Genomic DNA, 26,698 nt, shown 5'->3' on the forward strand with positions numbered 1-26,698 from the left:
TTCATAAAATTTCAAAATTATGTACAAAATTTACATAAACTTCAGCCAAAAGTTTAAAGTGATTATTCATTACTCTATACCTCGGTACCTAGTATGTAATTATATGGTTCTAGCTGTCTGTTGCATCGAAGGGTAACACCCGTTTCTTTTTGTTACAGGTGTGACTTGAGTTCACCTATTGATTTGAGATATTTCGTCAAAATTGATTCTCATTTAAAAGTTATGAAAGCCGATTTCTCATTATTCCCAAGAGATTCCCATATTGCCATAGCAATACATTACCTACCCCAACCCCCGCTCCACACACGAAACATCCGGAGCAAACCGAACCACCGTCATATGCAAATAAAGGTGGCCATAACAGAAGAATTACTCGCATGGCGGCGCAGGGTAACTAGGGAAATGACAACAAATATGAAAATTATTTTTAATCGTGGCCAATTGGCGTGGACGTTACGCTGGCCCTGTAACCACTGGGCCGGGGCTGGCCAACCGTGGAGGTAATTAAACGGTACAGACATGTCACTGTTCTGATGGACCGTAGATGAAGGTACTTGAGTGGATGCAGCTAAATGCATAATGACGTGATTGACGTGGTTGTTGTTAGTACTTAGGTACGTACTGAGTGTAGCTCGCGGCTACTGGGATCCATGGCACATTTGTAATTGCACAGGATTGTGATTATGGATTGTGATGCATCTTATATTAATAATAGATAATATGGTTGGGTATTCACTAAGGAATAAAAGATTTATACTTCTTTTTCAGTTCTACGGTTTTGGAGATATCCCATATTGAAAGTCTACTGATTTTGTCCATAGTATTATTATTATTGAACTTACTTCATTTGCTTCCAGATGCTGCTGCAGCTGGGTGAGCTGAATGAGCAGCCGGACGTGAACCGGGAGATATCTCAGGACGACTGCCAAGATCGCCGTTGAAGATGTGAGTTTTTTTGCAATGTCTTTGTACGTAATTCTATTGATTTTAAACTTTAAACAGAAGGAATGAATTAATTGAAATAATGTAATAATAATATGGGAGACATCTCATACAAACTAGGCAGAGCCTATATGGGTATCGGACAGCTGATATATCTACAAAAATGCATAAAATTCGCTTAGTTACCTATATAATTTTGTTTTATATATTATATAATTTTACAATGAACAAATGAGAACAAAAAGTTACTCGAAAAAATTAAGTTTAAAATATACCTATTATCGATTTTCATACAAAAGAGTTAAACGCATGCACTGAAATTGAAAGTTCTCTTAAAAATATTCGAGACGATAAAAAAAGTGATTGCAATATACCTAGGTACATGCTTATAGCTGCTTAGCTTATAGTCACCTATACAACTTTAACTTATGTTTATATACATATACCTACCTACAGGCACCCATGTAAACTGCGGCGTACACAGAAGCTGCCGCGACGATAACTGCAGTAAACCTGAATGTGTGGAAATCATGGAGATTTCGCTGGATATCCATTTGATCGTGTCTAATGGATACTGGGAAAGCTTATTAAAGCCAATTATTCATATTTACCCTTTTTGTTGCGGGGGTTATCGCTGCCGGTTTGCCTACCTGTAATCGCTACTGAAATGTTTTTGTCCACTTATAGTAATTTTGCGCATTAAGGCACTATCGGCTACGTAATTACAGTGAAAACAATACGAATAATAAAACGAATCGGGCTTTAGCCATTTGCATTTCCGTCGGCGAGGCAGGTGAGTGAGGAGTCGGTCTTCCGTCCCTGTCCCGCCGGTGCGGAGGGAGCGGGACGGCGGCGTCGTCACGCGCCTTCAGCCCACGAATACCAAATGATTATTTTGATTACGTTTAATTTGCATAGGGGGCGTCACGGGGCGCGGGGCGGCGGCGGCGGGGGCGCCCCGGGGCTCCGCGTCGTCGCCGTAACGACCCCTGTACTTTTCTGTAATGTTTTCGCCATTTTCAACAAAATTCCTCACAAATCGTATAATTTCAGGCTTTATCATGGTTATTACGGGGAAGCGCCCGACGTCTCCGAACCACCGTAATAGGCCGATGCTCAAATTCCTGATAACTACGAGTAATCAACATAGAACCAGCCCCGGCAGGCTTAATAACTTGATGTCTTCAATTATTGGTAATATCGGACACTTAATGTGCGTTGGAAGCTGACTGACCGGGTCGCAGGGACGTTCAATGCTATTTGTTCTTCTTATCTGGACGAGCTGCATCATTGATATGTAGAGCTGGATAAGGACTGGTTTTAGTTGGAAGATCGTGGTTTAGAATAGATTTTCCGATTGAATCTGTTTGGGCTTGCATAGCTGCGTAATGATCGAGCGAGCTACCGTCCGGCGCCCGCGCATTGGTCGGCGCCGCCCCTCGCGCGCCACGCCCCCACAGATAACATCTCTCACGCCACGCGTTGGAAATGTCGGGGAAATGCTACTAGTACATGAAGGTAACATATGGATGCTTTTGTAGGCGATTTATATGTAATATCATTGTTTCAGGTTTAAAATGACACCAGTTACATCTAAATTTACCTAAATCACACTTAGGTTAGGTGTTAGTTAAAATGGAGATACATTATACAAAACAATACAATACAGTATTTCAAACAACCTGTCGGGTAGACCATAATCATAAGGTTCAAGTGGATCGTTTGCCTCATACCGTATTTGTAGCGCACAAAATTAGAACAATCTTTATTTACCATCGTTCGTATTTGAACAGCTTTCTTCCAAATGGTTTGTAAAAGGATTGTTCAAGCAATTACCACAATAATTTGGTCTAACAGAGGTATCATCTTGTACCGACCTGATGCTGACGGCTATCAACTGATTTTCAACGGATTTTATATCCGGGACATTCTTTAACGGCAAACTGTTAAGGACATGCTGTTATCTTATTGATTCTTGGTATACCTACATGTTCTTTAAATACGTAGGCTTAGGGCGCACTCTGGGTAGTCAGTGACGGATGCTAATCATTCTTAGAACACGCGGTGACAAACTCTGGACTCTACTTCTTCTAAGATTGTTTTTGTAAAATATCTTGCTAAGGTTGAGGTTGCCTTTTAATAAACTGATTTCTAATTTCCTACTTTACATTTGACTTTTCTTTTATCCCTAAAGATATTAATATATAGTTTGCTGCCCCAACCAGTTTACTCAAGCGCATTTCATCTGCGATACCTTCTCCTTAATACATAAAGTGCTGACCGAGGTCCGTAATCGCGCCCTGAGGGTGGCAGCAGTAGATAACAGTGATCACTCCGCGCGGGCAGCGGGCGGGCGGCGAGGGGCGGGCGGGGCAGGGCGGGCGGCGACGCAAATCGCTTCAGTGCCTCCAGCAGCGCCCGCGCACCTGACTGCAGTCCACAGATTTCTTAGAAACTCCACGACCAATAAAAGCAAATTTGCATAGTTCCTATTGAAAAGTAATTGCGGTAAACGTTGTGTAGATTGCTGATCTCATTTTGTATACTGTAGGTAAATATGTATAAGGATTCGAATTTAGAAATGCTGAACGCTTTTTCATTTAAAAGTGAAACAGTTGTATTTACTAACTAGCACAAACTTAAGCTAGTTGCTGGTAGATTTGCTGAATAAAAAATATAAGCATGTAAATCTCTCTACTTTGCAGTTTCACTATGATGTTGCTGGATTAGATTAGTAACAGTTGTGCTTGTGCTAACCTTAACCAATATCATACAATTGGACTCAACTTACATAGCGCATTATCTAAACACCCGTTAGTGATCTGCTCACACTTGCCTGCGTATAATTTCCCATGCGTTATCCTCCGCAATCGCGTTCATTTCTCACTACTTGCAAATGGCCCAGGTTTTATTGTCCTACCTGGTACCTAGTGCCTACTGCTTTCCATACATAATACCAGGCCACAAGATTACAGGCCGCGTGTTTGCAGTTACGGTGTTTACGTGGCACTCGCAACTGGAACGCTCAAAGAGTTATCCCCATTGCAATCGCGTAACCACCACTTCCTTGATGGAAATTGTAATGGAAAAATGACAAAGAAACGCTCGGCAAACCGTGTAAAATGTAAAATGGAGCCTCTAATTTCCGTTCTAAACTGACTCGTTCGAAAATGCATTAAGTTGTCAGAACTAGAACAAGTACGCTGATTATAATGGACAGTTGCGGTGATTACTTTGGGTCTTTGATCTCTATTAGGGAATAAGTAGGGCTTTGGTAATTTCTCGGAATCGAGCTCGGTTTATACAAATTATGATAATACAATTATTATCAATTTAGCTAGACGTTCTATTAGAAAATCCCCTACTCTATTATCTGATTCATAAAATTGGTTCCAAGTTATTTCATTGGAAGAAGTGTTTTACATTTTAATTTATATTTAATTTATTAAACTACTAAGTAACTATCAAATAAGTAGGCATTGAAGTCAAACGCATAGATACAAATAATGCGAGTTGCTGCTCATCAGTCCCGAAAAGGACTTCAGACTCAGCATATGCTATAATCAGCTAACTGTTTCCTAATTAATTCCTTGTTTTAACTCGTTGTAATTATATGGTAATGCTATAATAATGAAGTCATAAATTACCTATAGCATCCTAATTACGTCTCCCCATCATCTTAGAAAGTAAGGTGATTAGGTAGGTACTTTGTTTAAAGTTTCATCGGAAAATGTATGGTAGGTAATGTACACATGACATATTTAAATATGCTTAATTAACAAATAAATTAGAGATGCTTCATGGGTAAGTAAATATAAGCAATTATTATAAAAACGCAGGAATGAATCAGTTTTTAAAAATATTGAAATAAAAACAACACTTTGCACGAGCGTTGGTAGCTCAGTCGGGTAAGCGAGGGTTCAAATCCTGGTGCTGACATGTACCAATGAGTTCTTTGAATTTAAGTACAATGCACGTCCATGTGCATGTTCATTGCTCTAACGGTGAAGAAAAAAAACATGAGGAAACCAGCATATCTAGATTTAGCACATCTAGGTATAGGTTTAGACCTTGGGGATATGCACAACGGTTCCACTCGAGAGAGCCATGTGCAGGTACTTTCACCCCCATAGAATAGAATAGAACACTTTGAACAGATTTTAGTTTATTAAATAGGAGTTATTCGGGAAATGGTGATAGGTACCTATGTTAATTTATTTTGAAGTTAGTATCTAGGCACTTGTTATAAATCCTATAAACATTTTTTTTATTAATTTAAAATTTTCAAAATTCGATAACGGTGATGCCCATTTTTTTGGGGGTTCAACTTTTGTAAGCAACTTACAACTCTGACTCTCTGACTATTCGGGAATTAAGTACATTATAATGATGAGGATTTAGTTTTACCTAAGTACGTACTTTTGTATAATATTTCGCCAAGGCCTAAGTAATTTCTTAAAATGCACAAACGATAGGCCGCTCTAAACCAATTTGAAAATTGATTGTCAAGTAAAGCTCCTGGCTTAGGCACAATTGAGAATGAATGGTCACCTAAGCCCGTATTGTTCTCTAAACATTTTTACACTTGATTCGAATTTTGTGTTAAAATCGAAATTATGTATGTTTTTTCCAATACCGGATGTAGCATTGGTACTTGAAATGAAATGAAATATTTATTTAAGTAATGTTAGATCTTTAGAGTTGACCGTGGATTCATGAAAACCATATATTACCAGATGAAAGCAGTTTTTCTTATTCCTAAAATACAGAAATGTTATGTAGGTATTATCCGTTCATAATTTACTGTAGGTTTATTTACTGACTTAAATGTTTTTGTGAATCTAGGGACAAAAAATGGGCGAAGACCCGTGAAACTTACTAACAATTCCTAGAAGACCTATAATTTCACAATAAACTCACTTTACTTATTTGAAAGTGGGTAGTGGGTATGGTTTTACTCTTTCCATATAAGTAGTGAAACGTAATAGGTACACTAACGGGCAATGACAAAGTTCCACTTACAAAATGTCAACACCAAATTGTTTCAATTTTTAAAAACTTTTAATTTTTAATTTAGAATGTGATCAAAATATTTTTACGGTGGCAATATTGAAGTTTAACAGCACATTAGAACTTAAATCGAAAATGTTTTGTTGAATTAAATGTTTAATTTTTTTTTCTATTTGCTGTCGGCATTTTGTGAGTGGAACTTTGTCATTGCCCCCGAGTGTATATCAATAGTAAGAATAATAACTGGACATTGCTGCATAAATAAACCCTTATGTATATATACACACATAGGTAAATTAACTCTACTAGTGTCTTATGTATGGCATCTAAGGAAGTGGTTGAGACAGTTGAACATATTCTATTAGCTTGTGTATTAGACACTACTGAAACTAGATTATCTATTCTTGGAACAACAGAGCGCCTATCTCAGCATTGCAACACCCAGGCTTGCTGCTCCAGTTTACTCGGTAGTTAGGCTGGCTGAGCTGAAATCAAGGGGATATGTAAATAGGTTCCACTTGATAGAGCCACGTACAGGAACTACGCCGCCTGAGAGGCGAATAAAATAGAAAATAATACATGGTATTTATTATATGTGACCATTACAATCAATCCAAAAGCTAAGTAAAAGGCACTTACGTACCTACTAACTTGATATTTTTATTAAAATTCTACGACCACCGCAGTCCGGTAAATTAGTGTTATTTAAAACTACATCTTACACGCAATAATTAAGTCTAATAACACGAAGCCACATCGTTTTTAGCGACTGGTCGTCTGGTTTATTATAACAAATGTCAATTTCATTACAATTATGGTCACATTAACGAGCCTATGAAAGTCATAAAGCGGTAGTAATGGGCCTCGGGAGGCAGAAGAAATAGACCCTTTTGTCCAATAATTACATGGTGCAACACCGCGTCCACGTAAATGTGATGTAAAACTTTATTTTATTGCTCGAAATTGTCTCAAATTTGACAAAGATAGTGTCATTATTAACCAATTTCTACAAATGAAACGACCGTTTCTTGTAATTGAAACACCTTGCAGTGGTAACTGTACTTGTCTTGTAAAATAAAGCGAATATATTTTTCAGATTTCTAATATACTTCAAAGTTTAAAGTAAGTACTTAATTACCTATTCATTATTACATATTTTTTTCCTACCAGTAGGCATCTGCAGTAGGGCTTTAAATAAATGTCCTTCTTTAATTACCAACATTAATTTACAGAAAGTTAGGTACATAATAATAGTAGATACATTTGATTAAATAAATATCTTTAACAATGTCGCAACATACACAGATATTATATAATTGCTATATATCAGCGGCAATGGTCTAATTTTATTCAAGTATAATTTACGACAAATACTTTAGACATCTTTCGGAAAGCTTTTTGAAAGCTCCTTGACGGTTCTAAGCTACTCGACGGCAGATGGCGCTATGCATTTAATTATTTTAGTTAAGGGCTACAAAAAGAGATGGCGTTAAGTATCAACATTTAAAACGCACAACAATAAAGCCCGTCACAGACTAACCCCCTTATTCATAGAGAAGTTACAGAACGTTTTAACTAATAAACTGTTTTGTCCCTCTCCGACAAAGAACAATCTGTTCTTTGACAGAGAGGGACAAAACAGTTTATTAGTTAAAACGTCTTGTAACTTTTCTATGAATAAGGGGGTTACACTGTAATTAGTAATCTTACGGAATTCTGACAGTTATCAATTTTAGACAAATCAGAGATCACAAACCTTTTTGGGCTGGGCACTTTTTCAATACGAGTCTGGACATCTGAGACTATAATATATATTTTTTAGTCCCTGTATCCATTTTATTAAGTGCGGCGCTCCAAATTAAAAGGGGATTTACCTACGGTGAGAAATAATTACCGTACCTAAATATATCACAAACAGTGAAAAATACAATTAAAGATAATCTCAATTATCTTATATAATTATCGCTGTCGTAGAAAATATATCTAAAAACAACTGCCGATGTCAGGCCGATGTTGCGTTCGTATTTGAATAGAGGTGAAAAATTTGCAAAAGTCGGAATTTCGTTCCTGTAGAAAAACGCGTGAACCTTTCGTCGAATTGTCGTAAAAGTAAAGTCATCAAATTTATGTATGAAAGATAGTTGCGGACCACTCTTTTTCGGTTTCTGAAACTCTTTTGTGTCTTTATATTCTTTGATAATTTTATAGACACTTGACAGACTCACGCCAATCATCTCGGAAGTCTTTTTAGCACATTCCTTTGCACTCCAATCAGTTGTTTCCGGCCAATTTTCTATATTATATTTGTAAATATTTAGAATGATGGTCTTTTCGTTTGGCGAAAAAGAACCACGAGGACGCCTTTTTCTGGGAGAGAGAAAGTCTGACTCTTGTGCTCTGTCAGTTGGGGCTGTTTCCCGGGAAGGGCCAGGTTGTGGCTCCATAACGTTTATAAATTCAACAAACGATCACAACGCGAAAAGTCAACAAGGAAAAACCTAACAGAAACTTAACAAATATAACAAGATGTAGACAAGAAATAGAAGCAAATTACACTGAGACTGAGAACATCACTTATATTCAAACATGAGATTCATATCTACAAACTTCAGACATTTAATGAATCGATGAAATCCTCAAATTGAAACATTACAGAGATTTTCAATTAGTATAGTTTTCTTTAGAAATGGATAGAAGTCAAACGTATTGCATGCTTGCTATCTTTCAAAATTGTTACCCTAACACAGAAAATTATCAACAAGAATTGAACAACCCGAGCGTTCCTAATCCAAAGCGAATTAGCTAAGAGATGTCTTTACCTACCAGTTTTATTTATTATAATCCCAAATATTCGATAACACAACAATAACCCTCCTCATATTAATGATTAGGTACTCTACATCATATTGTCACATTCTAATATATTTACGAGCGAGCTACCTATCGTCGATGTAGTACCTACGTTTGTGTGACATTATTTACCTATGTACCAACATACATTACACAGAACATGGCGGCTAGCGACATGCGTGCTGATGGCAATTTCAAATTGAATTAATTCCCCACGAATCTAATCACCGATGGGTGTGAATAAAAAACGAAACTCTATGTTGTTTCACGAATGGCGAAAAAACCTTCCCTACTGTGTCCCCGCCCACCGGAGTATGGCATTTGTATTCATTACTCGTGCACAATTTTTCTGTTGAATTGAAGCGGAACCTCAACAGTGGTATGACATGCAACGCGCACAATGGCGGGCCCACGGCATGTTTGTTGTTTCTTTGTACGCGATTATTACTGCCCGTTTCTAGGCGTTATTGTGGAGCTTTGTGTTGACCACATCCACTGGTGGTGAAGGTGAGCGTGATGTTTGCGTGTATTAAGGGCCCGTACAGGGTGACGTGCCGCGCCAATTTTGGGTTTTCAATGCTCTTCACACAGCACACGCAGTGACACGCACACATGTAAGTTTGCACAGTGGGTCGATAAACTTTTACTCGCCAACTTTATTGACAATTATGTTCAAGTACATTTTGGGTGATTTTAGGGTAAGTAAGTATAATTCTTACTTACACTGGTAGGCACCAGGAAAGAGTAGAAATTAATAGGGGTGCCACTTTACTCTATACTCGGAACCCGATTAGCTTTCTCAAACAAATGTGGTATTTACTTGTAGAAAGGTAACTACAAGTATTAAAGTGTAGATAATAAGTTTCGGGCATCCTCCAGCCAACTGAACCCCGACGACAAAGCAAAGTAAATACATAGTGTCGCAAAAGGGCTATACTAAGCCAAAAGGGGATGACTCAAGGGGTCATTCTGAACAACTTTTGTTCTACGAGATTTGCAAATTCGCGAAAAAAAATATTCGTTTTCCATGGTAAAAAGTCACATGTCCAACAAAGTTTCTATGAAAAAGGTTTTTTTTTGTTAATTTCCAAAACTCGTAGAGCAAAAGTTCAGAATGACCCCCTGTCTTACTCCTTTTTACCCGACTGCTCAAACTCAAACTCAACTCAAACTCAAATTTTTTTTATTCATCGTACAAATATAAAATTTTCTGATGAACGTCAATTTTTACAAATTACTCTCCGTTCGGATAAGGGGGGGCTCTTTCTGTCTAAGGAGAAGAACGGAGGCAAGAAACTCCTGAGCCTGCCTGCCGAAGGAGGAGGGTAATGTTTTTTGATTGTATGTATGTATATATGTATATTTGTCTGTTTCTTTGTTCCCTCCTGTAGCCTAAACGGCTTGATAGATTTTGATGTATGAGGTATTGTTAGAAGCGTATTGATGGCGCGATGGCTATAGGCTATGTGACGTTCCATTAAAATGTACATAGCGCCCTCTTGAGGACATAACGTGATGATCGAAAAAATAATAATTCAACTTTGCCGTGTAAGGTATCAAATGAAAGGACTTGATTTTCACATTACAAAAATATGCATATTGAAGGTATTTAAATAACAACACCAAAATTATTGAAATAAAAAATGATCATGAACTACCTACCGACGTAAAATTTCATAAAATAAAAACAACTAAAAAGTTACAAATAAAAAAATACAATTATAAAAAACTAAAAACCTGACTGTACGCTAAAAACATGAAAACGAGTCCCAATGTTAATGGAAAGTATCGCAGGCGGGGACCAACTTGACCGCCACTCAAGGCCGTTTTCTAAGTAACATTCAGCTAAATGGTGAACCCTCTGCTGGTATAATTTGTTTATATACCGCTTTTTCAATACCTGTAAGTACATTTTTTGGCAGCATAATATTTTTACTTAATTTTAGGGTTTCGAACGTCAAAAGAAAAAAAGCAACCGTTATAGGATCTCTTTGTTGTCCGTCTGTCTGACTGACTGTCTGTCACCGCCCTTTTTCTCAGAAACGGGTAAAGATATCAAGCTTATATTTCGCATAGATGGGGAGTACCCCAAAAAAAATATTATGGTACTCCCTGTCCCACACAAGTAAATTGGGGCTTATATTTTTTCCAGTTATTTTGATGTGTATCCTTTTTTTTTCTTTGTTGTTTTGTATAAGTATGTGTTTCTTTTCTTTAAATCTGTATTTTTTTTGTTGTTGCTGTCTATGTGTCGAAAAAATGTATCTTTATCTTCAAATCACGCCATCTATCGTTTGTTTTTTTGTGGCTACTGTCTATAGAAGAAATTCCGTCATTGACAATTTTACGTTACGAATTTATTTTTATTTATTTTATTTTTATTTTTACATTTTCGTGGAGAATCAACAGCATTTTGTTAATAAATAATTATTACTTATGAACACATAACAACTTGATGCCATTAACAGAATGAACTTAGTAAACCCAGTAAACCTAACACATCCAGAGGAAAAACGAAATCTCTTTCTTTCTCTCTGAAAAACATACTTAATAGCCCAAACTCGATGCTTTTAGCTATTAACATCTTTGAAATAAAATTGAGCCACCACCGTGTTACTGCCCTCATCAGATCCTCACGAGACCATACCTCAACCAGCACCAAGAGACTGTATTTTTGATCCCTAACCTAATGTTCGTGCGTATTGTCATCACTTAGATCCATTCGCTATATTCCTGCTCCTCATCAGACCTTTACGAGACTGTAATATCACGAGAATATTGCACACTATCTTATTTAATTTAATGTATTGAATATACTGGAAGAATTATGCTTCCTCAATTTCAAATCAAATTATGTTGGTGTCATAAAAGTTGAAAAAGTGCAATGACAACCAATGTGCAGTGATTTTGTATCTGTACACGATAAGATCGCGAGCTGTCAGTGCTGCCTAAACCGACGTGACCCTTCTTTGGAGGCCAGCGGCCAACTGAGTCAAACGTCACTTGTGTTTATGATTTTATAACACAGAAAGCCGCCATAGATATTTGTATGAAGATTTGAGGGAAAAAAATTGCTCAAGTTCGGGATTAATTTACACAAAATAAGTGTGTGTTTATTAAAAAACAAGGTATTTAGCGCCTAGTCCAAGCCTTTAACTTTATAATATGATAAAAATCATATGAAAATTCTTTATAATTACGACACAGTTGTTACAATACGGGAGTGTGATTGACTGGTTTTTCTTGATATTCTGAAATTAATTTACAGTTATCCATAATCATTTACTTAAATTCGAATGATTCAGCACCTAGCTAGACTCTTCAACTACCTGTGTGATTTTTTTCAAGGCTGTAGAGCATCATTTACTACATAATTCTATGACAATGCCAACCCTCGATTCCCTATTGCAGACCCTTAAAGTGTTATCTGGAAGGATACTCTTGTATGTACTGATAAGCTGCATCCACGGATAGGGGTGGAGCGGTGGTAGCTCAGTCGGGTGAGCGCCCGCTTCTCAATCAAGAGATGCGGGTTCGAATCCCGGCGCTGACATGTACCAATGAGTTCTTTTAACTTAAGTACAATGTATACCATCGCTCTTACGGTGAAGGAAAACATCGTGAGGAAACCTGCATATCTAGATCTAGCACATCTAGATATGTGAACCCACCAACCCGCAGTGGACCAGCGTGGTGGGAAATGGTCCAAGCTTAGGAAGGCAGTTTAGACCTTGGGGATATGCACAAAGGTTCCACTCGAGAGAGCCAGGTGCAGGTACTTACACCCCCACAGAGAATAGAATAGAATAGAATAGAATAGGGGTGGATCTATAGAAAGGTTTCAGGAATAACTAGCACCTGTAAGAAAATTTCTTTCATTGGACAAATTAATAGTTACTTCTATAGTGTTTGTGTGTCTCTAACAAATCACTAATCAATCACCTTGTTTCATCTTTACAGTTACGGCTACTACGGCTAGCCCAAAGGTACACACTCAATGGTCCAATTTCTTATCCTTATCCTGCCAACCGCGGATCTGTCCTAGCGAGAGTAAGTACAATTTTAACTAATCACTGAAATAATGCATGGTAGTAAAGGATTCCCCAATGACGAATCAACTGTACTTTATATAAGGTTGAATTGAATTGGTGCAACCTGGGCACTCAACAACTGCATTCTAGCGAATTCGTTCGCCACGGTGACGAACCCTAGTGAGGCTCTACTATTCCTCATGACATGCACATACATTCCGACATGCTAAGAAGAAGAATAACACTGAAGTCTCATCGTCCACAGATGATTTTCTACCAGCTCACAAATTCCTCTCCTCCCCAGCGCGTGCTGGCCCGGCCGCGGCAGCTGCGGGGCGGGCGCTCCGCCCTCCTCATTGTACTGCGCTGCCAAACTAGAATTGGGAGCTTTTTATATAAGTATAAATATGCTATTTTTGTCCAGGTGTTTGTGTTTCTAGTTTGGCTAAGGCGTGGGTTTAGTTATTTCATTTAAAATACATAAATTATTATGTAGAGTGTTTTAATTTATGGAATTTAATTTGTAGGATTTGGAATAGAAAATATCGATACAAGGCCTTACGTCCTATCAAATGGTTATAAGTTTTAAAGATAAGGTATTATGAATTATGTTTATTACATTATGTTTCGATTCTATAATTGTCTATGATACCAAGGGTGTGTTGTTTACACATAGAAACCCAGAAAAGCATCTTTTTCAAATCTTTTCAGACATTCACTTCTTCGATTTACAGTTAAGTTTTTTTCTTCTATTTACTTGTATTTGTACACATCAAACTGACAAGTAACGGCTACTACCGACTACGCGCGTGCATCACAACAGTGTCACACCGTGGGCGCCGCCCCGCCCGCCCAGCGGCGCGCCAGGGCGGGGCGGGCCGAATTGATCCCTCATGCTCGTTATTATGTTCTTAGGCCCTACGCTCGGTATTGTAGCACTGTGAATTGGCTTTATGAGGTAGGAGGTTAAGTGAAATGTAGGTATAATGAATACATAATTAATAACAGCTACCTAATAGTTATGATCTAAGTTTGGTAATTTAAGCACTATGCAAATTGTTTTATGAAACCAGTGCAACATATAGAAGAAAGTCGTCTAAGAAGCAATTGAGCAAGTCGGTAAATATTTCTATAGTAGTAATAAAAGATTGTTGTGTCATCTGGAAGTAGTAAGCATTGATATATCCACTTAACTTTCTAATAAAAGTTACTCAGTATCAGTGTTACTCAGTACAAGATTAATAACAAATGTGTTGCTAGAAAGGTCTGGTCCAGCACAGGACTATTAAGCTTTGATTTCTTTTTCTTAGTCTATCGGTGATAAAACCTAGGGCTGCAATACTTATTAGGTGACGAATGATGTGTTTTGAAAGAGTAAAGGCAGATTTAGACAAAGTCAGTGACTGGCGCCGAAATCGAAACAAGTGAGCGCTGACCTGAAAACAATCTGCCTTAAAGGTATACCTAAAACATTTATTGTTTATTGTTCATTTGTACACACACATAAAATAAATTTAACTACTTAACTTATACCTACTACCCAAAACATTTTAAGTATTACGATTTTTATTCACGATGTGTTTTTTGTTTTTGCAATTGCTTGAGCACAGTCATAGTATGTTATTTACTTGTTTATAAATGCTATCTGTTGAATTTGCGCCGTAATTCACAGACAGATCGGCGTCATATTTGTCCCGTCTCGTGTCGAACACGGACCGTCGCTTCCCGCAATAAAACGCGTCTCCGTATGCCCATAAATTATGGTCACCACCGCCGCCGCCGCCGCTCGCATTGTCAATGCATTGTCGATGCTGACAAATTGCGTGCTCCGCTGTATGTGGCTGTATTGTGGCTACCGAATACGGAGATTGTGGGCTAGGACCCGTCGGACAGCAAAGCTGGGAACTGCCTCTTGTTAGTGTCAGGGTCTTACCGAAGTTATTTTGTATAAAAAAGAAATGGATTGCTGATTATACATAAGGATATATATTTATGTCTACCGAAATGACTTTCAGCGGAGGAACTATCCACTTAAACAATTATTTATTTCATAACTTTCGGTCAGTTACAGGAATAGTCCTGAAAATAATCGTGATTTTCTTACAGGCAAGTGAATTTATATTTATATTTAATTTTATTATAAGTATTCGCAGCGTAGTATAAACTGGGAGAAACCTTAATCCATAAACCGCTTTGTCATCCCATCAATGCTCTACCAACAAAGTCGGGGAATCTTGACTTTTGTCAGTGTGTCGCTTGTCGCCTATCATCCCCAGCTCGGCTTCTTTGAGTGCGTGTTGCAAATCGATTTTATTATATCTTGTTTGAAAGCCTTGCTCGGTTTCTTAATAGTAAATTTTATTGCATGGCAAATAGCACCGAATTCTAGTCACCATTGTGTGCTAGGGTTCGTAGTCAATATTTTAGAAGAGTAATGTTTGGTTTGTGCTTTGTGATAGCAAAGATCAGAGGCAAGCGCTTGTGGTGCAAAAAATAACGGATTTTATTGCGGCTATGATATATCTACATGCTTGTTCTATTCAGCTAAGGTGTTTATGAAAGTATGAATGAAAGTTTGGAATGCGACTGGTTTGATATAAGGTAACCGATAAAGTTTTACCTCTGAACAGTCGAACCAATTTTGATTTATAGATACATAGCCTGCGAGAGAACATATGCATACTTCACAGACAAGGTATATTTTAATTTCAGCTACTTTATAGGTATAAAAAAAGTAGGTAAATTGCACGTGGAAACATAAAATAATACTATTCTTTACTAATTATAGATACTTACTTTCTTAATGAAACAATAATAACATGGCGACATACGGATTCCCAACACTCCCTCCGACACATTATTTGCTTTAAAATCGATCGACACAAAAACATTATTGTTCGCTAACAAAGCAAATTACTGTGAAAACTAAATAAAAACCCTCTCTTCAACCCCTACTATTAGCCGATGATGTAGCGATAGTTGCATCGAGCACCAGTGTGAAGCATTTCATATTCTGTCATATTTGTTGCATTTGTAGCGACTGGCGAGTCACGGAGATACACACTTTATTTTCGTGAGGTTTAAGTTGACATTCGTGTAGAGTGTGCGTTTTGGTATTGCTCTCGTGAAATACAGTCTAAAGTAACCATGACGGGTGAATAGAGCATAAAAAACACATAAATCAAAGTCAAAAAGGCATAGTGAACGGAAAGAGCAGCGGTGGCGCGCACCGCGGCAGCTGGGCCGGTCGCCCTCAGCTCGCATCGAGTTCCCATCAATAATGAGGGTAATTTTCGGCATTTTGTCACATTAGCGCGACGTTATTCTTCTATTGTTGTTTGTTATTAGATGGAATAACATGCGACGTTCGTTCATTTTTACAAAGGTTAATTTCATTTGTTTAGGTAGGCAATTCTCATGTAAAAAATAAATAGGTAGAGCAACCTGTAAACATAGAAGATACCTAAGGTTGTTTTGGAAAGAAAAGATACTCGTATACATCCATATAATGTTTTTATAAACTTTCACAGCCTAACATTACATCAGTCCCAGTCCCACCGTACTTTCCCACGTTTGTCAATCTCGTAACTCAGAAAGATCGTTTTTTGAATGCAACACAGTTGCATACAAAGTGCTTGTGTTCATGAGTTTGAAGTGGTCCGTTTATTTTTCACGTTTTGTTGAAAAGCGGCCAGCGCGGGTGCAGTACAAAGAGGTTTCATAACAATGTGTCCCACTGGAGTTTATTCTTTTTTTAAAACACGGAATGTTTGCCAAACACTGCACGTATTCACGAACAGCTATAATCCGATGAAATATAGTGTGTAAAGCAAACAGCAGTGCATAAATGTAAACTTAAATTATTTCCCCAGATAAGACCTTTGTAAACAAAATTGACCGTAAATTCGTTCAAACAGTTTTGCGGTTTAGAATGAAAGACTAACTAAAGGTATTATGACTTCATTTTGGAAGATTAGCAAACATACTGATGGTAAGGGATAATGTTAAGTATTTATAGGCATTTGTACTATTAGGTTAATTCACTACTCATAGCTAAAGCGACATGAGATTTCAGTTCAATGAAAATTACCGAAAGACGCAACTCATTTAGTAGGATTTAAAACTAAACATATCAATTATTTAATCTTCTTAAAATATATAAATAATCTAACCAAAGCAACAAAGGAAATGTACCTAAATCAATTAAGCTATTATCATTTATAGACCGATACATACACGTATCAAATCAAATTTGGAACATCCGTTTATGTATCGAATCTGTTAATGTTGGAAATAAGGCTAAACGCTATATTTGCTACATAATTTGCGTAATGCAATAGGTAAAAAGTTATTTAAAAGTATAGGTATATTCATATGAATGACATTCGACAGGACGTATTCAATAGTCGTTCCGCAAGGCAAGTCCTCTCCCAACAGTCGCTGTGGTCGCGGCCGCACTACGCACCCCGACTACCATCTGCCGACTAATTACTTCCTATACAACCTCCTTACCGCCAGCCTTTGTGCAATGCACATTTAGTTTTTTAAAAGCCAATTACGTAATGATAAAAGTAGGTCCCATTGAAAGAGTTCGGAAAGGATAGAAAGTTTCGGCTCCGGATCCTGTCGCCGTATTTAAATGCCGTGAAATTGATAGTTTGTTCGTAACCGCAGCGTAGCCGGCCATATGACTGGTGTTTCTAACGTATTGCGGCTTGAAATCATATATGACAAATGTTGTTTAGAAGTTAATGTGCGGGGATATTCCAGTAGGTATGGTTTCAGTTTACTGGTTAATTCGTTTCGGTTCAGCTACAGTCATATTTTTCCAAGATTTTAGTCCACAAAACATAGCATTTCTAGTAGTAAAAATAAAAATACATATCTTCAGATATATCTAAAATAAAAATAAATACATATAAGTAACCTATATTTTATACTAATTTTCTTTCAGAGCTTTTGCTAATGTTGCTACTCGCCGCTAGAGAGCGCTTGAATCAACGAAAGCTTTTATGGTGGGGACATTGAATTATGCAATAAAATTAGAGGATTAAAGTGATTTGAAACAATATATGGATATTACGGTAACAAAAATACTTTATTAGTAAATTAAAACTATTTAGTTTGTTTCAAATCAACTAATCAAAGCAAAAAACTATAATCAACGTGAAATAACTAAGACCACAGCTTAAGACTGAACGTTACTACAAATCATACAAATCTACAATCAATAAAATATTCATCTACAAATCATCTGTAGATGAATATTTTTAAATACTGACAGGCTATGAGATAGAATTCTGTATACGATTCTCGTGAGATCTATTCTATTCTATCTCGTGATATCATTCTTATTAATTTCATGACTCATTTTGGACCTTAAGGAATCCGTCGTGATCCTGTAAATATCACTTAAGTAAATGTCCGTGAGACGTAATACGCAAATAAGTGTTTAATTAAAGTAACGATGTTTATTTTAATTCATGCAATTTATCATAGATACTAACATAGTACCAACTCATTCGTACTTATTACGAAAACGTGATTATGACGGACAATGCATAAAAAAATAAACGTGGAGGTAATCAGAAAATCCCACAATTACTTACCTACGTATTGAGTATTCATTAAAGTCATGAAATTGATACCAACTCAGTGGAATAATTCAATTATTACGACTGAAGTGTTTGAAAGGAGCCGTTAATTAGTGAGTGTCTAAACATTTTAAGGTGACGCAGCGTCGGGTCCTCTCAGGCGGCGTAATTTAATAAATTTATTTTCAGCAGCAATTATCGGAACAAGGCAGAGTCGGCGGAGCGTGCCTCCAACAAAATACGATTATTTATATGTTGGTATTGTGTCGCCGGGCGGCCGGGCGGCGCCGCACAATGCCCCGACTCCATTATCACGATAAAACAATGAGCGCTTTATTAAAAAGACATTCAAATAATTTATTTAATTCATATTTTATTTGCACCTAACGGCCGACAAACAAAAAGTATTGGGAAAATATTTCAATGAAATATTGCAGTATCTTCTATGGAGCTCGTATTTATTTTCGGATCCATATGGCCATGGTGTAAAATATCCATGGGCGTGTGCGAAACCGCACAAATAGCTGCGCTATTCAGAATATTTTGGAATGATTGGGTCGCGCGCCATCTGTCAGGGGTCGATTGAGACATTCTTGCAAAATAGTGACGTAATTACGCACTTCCGCTTCCGTCAGCGCGTGCGCCGCCCCCGCCCGCCGCCCCCGAGCGGAGGAAACTTGACACTTTGCACCTCATAGATCCGTTACTGTAACATTCAATGAGCCACCAAACAAAGCTTTTCGTTTTATTGCAACGACGGTTCGTTCACCTGCAAGCATATCGAATTGCATGCCTAGATTTGTTATAGAACTATTTAACTTATGATGCTGTATCGTACTACATAAATAAGTGTTATGAAAACAAGAAATAGCTTTTCAGGTATTAACTATCTTTGGAACTCTCATTAGACTTTGTGAGTTTTTACAGTCCACGTGTCTAAAGTGGCAAGGGCTTCGGGGTTCAGTGACAAAAATGCTCATTATTAATTAAACGACAGCCGGCTTCGCCCACTGAAGATTTATTAGTTTTGGCGCTAAGAATTTGCATTTTTTGCTGTGACGCACGCACCGCATTCATTAGCTGGATTCCTCCCGTGAATTAATGTGTCACATGACGGCAAATTTCAATCAGATTTGTCACAGTTAAATTAAAAAAAGAATTTACTTACTGTTATTTAAACATTCTATTACACTAAAATCAAATTAAATGTAGTTGTTAGTAAGTCTAGAGCTGGTGTATTTAGAAAAAATACATATATCCTAATCCTAACTTCCTAACTAATATTATAAATGCGAAAGTAACTGTGTCTGTCTGTCTGTTACTCTTTCACGCCAAAACTACTGAACGGATTTGAATGAAATTTGGTATACATACGGTTTAGACCCTGGGAAAGAACATAGGGTACTTTTTATCCCGGAATTCCCACGGGAAAACCTTTTTAAGGCGAAGCGAAGCGCGCGGGAACAGCTAGTAAATACTAAAGGGCATATGGAATATCCATAGAACGTAGCTATAGCAGAGTATAGGTCTATGTAAAGCAGCCATTTGGTATTTGGTTTGTAGCATGAAGAACGTCATAGTAAATATCAAATTGCCAAATAATATATTATACTGTAAATAACTAAAATCATACTTCATTGAGAACATGCATGCTTAGCGGTGCCTTTCCCGTATTCATATGCCTACTAGGTATATTATACCTACATAGATACTCGTATTGGAATTTTTTTTTTTTTTTAATTAAGATTAAAACTAGAATAAATAAAATTGTAATACTTACTTATGTATCTACGAGTATTTACCAAAAGTCATACCTATACCTAAAAATATTATTATTACGTTTGTACCTTTATGTAGTAATACCTACTAGTACCTATAACGCATTAACCTCTCTGTGTATTTTTCTAAATTGTTAATGACTGTGTAGCATTAATACTAACCTTAGTGGTTAAAATATGCTAGTAAAATGTATTATGATAAATAAAAAAAAAAAAAAAAAAAAAAAAAACAATGTAATTACAATCACATTATTTATGTGCCAAAATGGTAGGCCAGAGCCTTATAACGGTACTTTGATCGGATTCCAAAACGTACAATGCACATACTAGTACATAGTCATCTACATGTCTACCTGCCTTTGCCAGTCCCGATCAGAGAGAATTCGATCGATGCCGACAGAGTTCGCATTAGCATGTACTACGACATTCAAGGCAGGCCCGCTCATTGGCATTCCCTCGAGCACGAAATGTCACGGGTAGACTTAGATGAACGATATACTAGCAAGATGGAGTGTCAGTGCAAAAGAAACGTCTCGGCAAATGACACTGAACTTCTATGAGCTCTTATTTTGAATTAGTTCGGTTACAAGATTTGTTTGGCTTTATTGGTTGACATTTGGTTGAACTAAAAACAGTTTGCAGAAACAAAATGCGGGCAGTTTTTTTATTTGTATCTGCCACATCATCTTGTTTATATATCGTTAGTCTAAGCGGGTCGAGGTACTACAGGTACGGCTGGTATGCTAATCATACGAGAATGTCTTTCAGGAGTCACTGTTACAAAGGTTTTGTGTAAGCAGAAATGCAATCGAATTTTATTGGCATCGTAATTTGATTATCCAGTGCTGTAGCAGTTGTGACATGAAAAATTTGGAGAATCGTAGTACCTATTGTTAAAATTTACAGTCAGATTGTAAAGTAGAAGACATGAACCTTATATAATATTAAAAAATAAATAGTAGGCGTATAGATAAGTTATATCAGTCTGTATATAGGTTAATTACATAGACTTTTTAATCATCATCACATCAACAAACACTCTTCGAGTTTTGACGGCCCTGAGTAAGTTCGATTAATGTTCGAATATAATGATGCGAATTTCTAAAGAATACAGTCTAATACACCCAGTAAATATTTACAGTCAACAAACACCGACTCTTTTATTAGCAGACAGTAACGTTGCTTTTATAAGTCGACAGCGGCGGCGGCGGCGGCGGCGGCGTCTCGTATTCATAAGTAGCATGATTACTTCCAACATCAAAGAGCAGACATTCAGCTAATAAAGAGAAGCGACAGTAGATTGCTTTAATCCGAACAAAAGTCCGCAAACGAGCCGATTGAAGTCACCCCACGCACCCTATGCACCCTCAGTGAGAAACTGACCGAGTTTTCATTTTAACTGAATGAAGCGATAATTTGCATCAACTTTTCGGGGATTTGCTGAGGGGATGAATTCAATTCGTATCTAACATATTTAAAGGTTATTTCATTTTATTTTGCGGCGTGGGCGTAAGATTAGTAACGTCATGACTTGGCTTGATAATGAAGTCAGACTTCTCTACTAGGTAGTTTTACATACGAATTCAGTCTGAATGCCACTGACTAATCTAGATAAATAACTGTAATGAATATGAATGATATAAGTATAAGGAATTGAATAATAATATAATTGTTTATAGAAAGTTGTACCTAATCATAAAACTAGCCTCCAGTGGCTTGACATGTCAGCCAAAACAAACAATCATGGTGAACATCAATACTCGTCAACAGGGTGGTTTCCATGGTATGAAAATTTAAATACATAATTATGTACTAAGTATTTGATCCGCATTTTAGAGAATGGTCTGGTGTCATGTTACACCATATTTCTTCTTCTTCTTCTTCTATCGTGTAAATGCACTAAGCTAACTTCCTCCAGTGTATTTATTTCATCTTAATAATAACTCTGTTACTTTTTACTAATAAGTATTCTTTTAAAAACGAGTTCAAATTTTCTATTTTGTTTAAAAATTTAAATTTAGGAAATACCTAGTCCTATTACTATATAGAGCACTATAGAGTAAATATAGCGCAGTCTCATTGCGTTTCTTCTCAAATGTTCAAACAAAGTGAGATCTCTTGAATAGAGTGGCAGTGCAGCTTCTGCCAATTTGCAGTCATTATTTTATCACGTCACAAAAAGACGTGTCGGGTTAGGCGGCGGCGGCGGCGGCGGCGGCGGCGCGGGTGACGAGGATTTACACATTTTAAATTCAATGGATGCTGTTCCTGTCTGATCAACATACGAATCAAAATCAGTATGAACAATAAATTCGTCAGTTTCATCGCGTATCTTTAAAAAAAATTGTGTAACTCACTTACTCTCAATTTTACATAAAAACTTTTTTAAGTCATGAGTGTAGGTAGGTAGGTAGTGTTATGGCTTATGGATGGCTTACACAGTGCGCACTAGCAGTAACTCACCCCTTTGAACATAATTCGTACATGCGAGTTGGACAGTAGCTCGTATCCGAGCACTTCATATATTTATTGTTTTCAATCGCCTACTCGCGTAAATTTTGAACGACTATGGGCTGATAATGTTTATGATACTGCTCCTTTCTTCTTATGCTACTAGAGGCAGGGAGAGAGTGGCTGAAAATAACCATTTTTTTTCTAGAGCCTGATCAGCCAGTATCGGCGCGAGTGTGGAGCAGCGCAAACGCGTCTCCGCGTGGCTCTGTCTGATATTGATAAGGATATATTATGCTAAAAGAGACAAGAACAATGATTGGCTGAAAATAACCAATCTTTTTTTTCTAGGCCCTGAACAGCCAGCACCGCCGCGAGTGTGGAGCAGCGCAAACAGCCGTCCCTGCGCTTATAGCGGCACGCGTTTCCGCAGCTCTGTCTGATATTGTTAAGGATATGCTCAAAGAGATAAGAACAATGACTGGCTGAAAGTAACCAATCTTTTTTGTTTAGTCTCTGATCAGCCAGCACCGCCGCGAGTGTGGAGCCCGCAAACAGCCGCCCCCGCGCTTATTGCGGCACGCGTCTCGGCTCTATCTGCTCTCTGTTTGATGTTGGCAGCGACGACGCGAAATAGATCACTGTTTGTTTTCCGACATTATTCCCTCTAGTCGGGTGAGGGTGAGTTTTTATTTTGTTTTAGATTTTAGAGTTCGCGGAGGGGGCTAGACGCGATGTCTTGTAGTTTAGGTACCTAATGTAAATTTGTGAGCTACGCCTCAGCAGCACACATACAAAAATATCTGTATTATTCCTATGTGTATTGTGTAGTGTGCAATAACGTTATACGTTATGTTCCACGTTACATTAATCAGCTATAAACTTTCATGGTTAAACTTCTGTAAATATGAGCAACCATTCCTAGGGAATGAAGAACTTGTCTACATACTTATCACTGTCGCGTCGTCGTGAACGGATTGCCAGGCAGATTAGCTTAGCGTCACTTCAGCCCAGGGTGCATCAGATGGTGCATGTTGCTCAATGGAAGGTCACTAGGAAAAATAACCTTTTTAGACCTTAAGAATGAGTAGGTTGGTGATAAAATTAACTAAAACTCAGCCCAGATTTTCATTTTCGCAAGCGCTGATCCCAATCTGTAAATTTATGACGTGAAATCGTGTAGCAGTCAAATGTGGCGGTGAATGGCGGAAACGCGGTGGTTTGACGAACGACTAGCTGTAAATTAATACATTAACTTGACAGCCGTGTCGCGGTTATACCGGGAGCATTTTAACACTTGGCTTCTACCGCGGCATAGGGAAGCCATGGAGAAGATAACAATATTTTAGTAACAAATCTTGATTTACTCCAATGTTTTGTATTTGAATGAAAGTGAAACTTTTATTGTAAGCACACAGTAGCTAAAATGGATTGTATTTATTAATATCTTGAATTGATTACAACAATTATAGGTATAATGTGGACACCGATAATGTTGTTTCTTTACCATTAGCATTCAAAATGATTTGTTGTACTAACAAATTAATTTGCAGCATATCATTTACCAATAATACCAATAATTAGTAATGCCCAGCAGCTTGGTAGTAACATAGTGCTTTTCCTTTGCTCACATTATTGGATACCATAATTTCTAACTTTCAGTACCTAACCATATAAATGTTAGCTTACTAGCTATCTCGATAGTTTTCTTAGTCCAGCCTCGCTGGGTACGCGAGAGGAGTCGAGGGGGACAGTAACAGGAGCTACCGTTTTATGAAACGCTGACAGTTCAAATAGACGTGTCGCCGTCCTCGTAAAAAACATTACTCGTTTACCAAAGGATTAGCGTTCGGTGGGCGGAGCGCCTTAGTTTATAGCTGTCACAATGATCTGTCGCTGAAGGCAGCTTAGACTAATTTTAGAACTTTGTTGATGATAGGTTTTCTTCTGTTTATCTTATTAACTGAAATGTATTTTAGGTATCGTTTAACCTATCGATATTTGGATACAAACATGTAGGTACTAATAGGTACATAGGTACCCAAAAGGTTCATATTAGCAATCCTAATAGTATGAGTAGGTAAAAATGCTTAGGGCTAGAACTTCCTTACTGAAAAACACTTTAAAGCGATGCGAAGCTACACCGAAAGACATCTAGTCATTATATAAATGTCTGATTTTCTGACTGTACTCTATATTATGTTAACCTAAAATTCTATCTGGTAATTATATATAATATGTGCCTATAGTGTAAGTTTCAATCATTTACGCAAACGGATAAATAAGGCGTTACTTATGCGTTTCTGTCTGTCATCTACCTCTCTAAATCAGTCATTTGTTTCCTTATAGTGACCGCTAGATGATCCGAGGCTGTATGTTTGCCCGAATCCATCCATAATCCAAGACCCTATAAATTTATACTGTATTTTTAGATTAGGTAGGTACATTGAATGAATTATGAAAATGACAACTTAAAAAGTGATTTAAAATTGGCTAACAATTTGAAGTCTCCGTTTAAACATTGAATTATTGCAAATTAATGCGAGTTCGAAGAAGTCAATATTACTTCTGGAAGGACCTAAACATGTGATTTACAACGACCGGCGCAGGCGCATGCGTTAAAAAGTTGCAAACTGCCTGTGTTTCCTGCCCCCGCTACTTTGTAAACAGCTAAACACAAACACAACGTGCTTATAATTTTGTTTAACTGCCTTTAAACCAATTTCCTAATTTACGTGTTGCTTCTAATACATTTTAAGCATGTTATAATGTTTGACTTAAAAGTAATTGTTGACTATTGCTCAATAATATAGAGGTTAAAGTAAATATACAGCTTCTTTTCATTTTGACTATAAATTCCAAATATGTTGTCACAATGTATGTAGGTATAATGCATTTAATATTAATAACTACATTTTATTTTCCAAAAGTTTATGAACTTCGTCTATTCCAAACGACACCTAATTAAAGACGATTGATTTGCAAAAAATCTGCCAAGATGTAAATTGGCTCGAGCAAGCGGTCCGGCGTTTGTCGGCGAAACGCTTCTCAGAACCAACCTCACATGTGCGTCTTGACCCTGCTTTTTATGACAACCAATAACTCATTATGAGCTCCGAATGTTTATCTACCGTTAAGTTTTCCTTTACTTTATTTGTGAGTCCTGCTGGCCGTGTGCGTGGTAATTAGTGCTAGTTATAATGAGGCTGGCACCGGAGGTGGGTGATCATGCTGCGAGTGCAGTGCTGTAACTAGCTCATCTGCACCCAGTGCGAGATCTACAACCTGCGCCGCCCTTACTTTTGTAGTTTTCCAGAACCTTTAGGTCTATAGTACGTTTTCAAAAACGATAGTTTTATATTGCTAGTGATACGGAACCATATTATAGGTGAGTCCGAATCGTATTTGGCCACTTTTTATTGTTTTTGCTTGGCCATTTTTGCGCCCTGCAGGTCTTTTCTATACCATGGCACTATTGGGACATCCCTATTTACTGTACTGCATGTATCGTCTTGGAGAGCTGGTTGCGTGATGCTAGGTGAAGCTAATTCTCGTCGGTCATTTAAATACACGTTTATATTCGTGCTGCCTCCACGGAATGTAAGAAACGTTAGTTAAGCATTTAAACGGATAATTGTATGGTCTGCTTTGGAGATATTTTACCAGATGGTTTACATTACGTACCTATAGTAATAGGTACCTGTACAATTTTTACAACAGGGAAATTTTGTTATTGACTAAATGGATTAATACTTACATATGTCAAATCCTCCAGTGGCCTGTTGACTACTTTCCTACACAGTAGCTTCCAGGTATTTTCATTGTCCTAATACATACTATTGTTTACTGCTTTTGTAATATATGCTAAAGTTATAAAAAAAATGTACATTTCAATTTCCTCAGTTTTCTATGGTTTCAGATTAACTGTACGTCAAAAAAACAGCCTCTCTGTAAAGACATGGGTGGCAATCTTAGTGGCAATACATAAGAAGCACTGTCAAATAACGCTTTTTACGCATGAAATATTCCCCTTTGATGTCCA

The 26,698-nt window shown here is 37.4% G+C and overlaps 1 long non-coding RNA gene across 2 annotated transcripts; it reads left to right on the forward strand.

Moving 5' to 3' along the window:
- The first annotated feature begins 234 nt into the window (after positions 1 to 234).
- LOC125489028 lies at positions 235 to 13,256 on the forward strand. 2 transcript variants are annotated; one of them, XR_007266677.1, is made up of 3 exons: positions 235 to 945; positions 12,763 to 12,852; positions 13,138 to 13,256. It is a non-coding gene; the product is annotated as an uncharacterized LOC125489028 (long non-coding RNA). The 2 variants fall into 2 exon arrangements; XR_007266678.1 differs by lacking the exon at positions 235 to 945 and adding an exon at positions 8,979 to 9,309.
- The last annotated feature ends 13,442 nt before the right edge of the window (positions 13,257 to 26,698 follow it).

This window comes from Plutella xylostella, chromosome 10 (genome assembly GCF_932276165.1).
Source record: "Plutella xylostella chromosome 10, ilPluXylo3.1, whole genome shotgun sequence".
Lineage (NCBI taxonomy): Eukaryota > Metazoa > Arthropoda > Insecta > Lepidoptera > Plutellidae > Plutella > Plutella xylostella.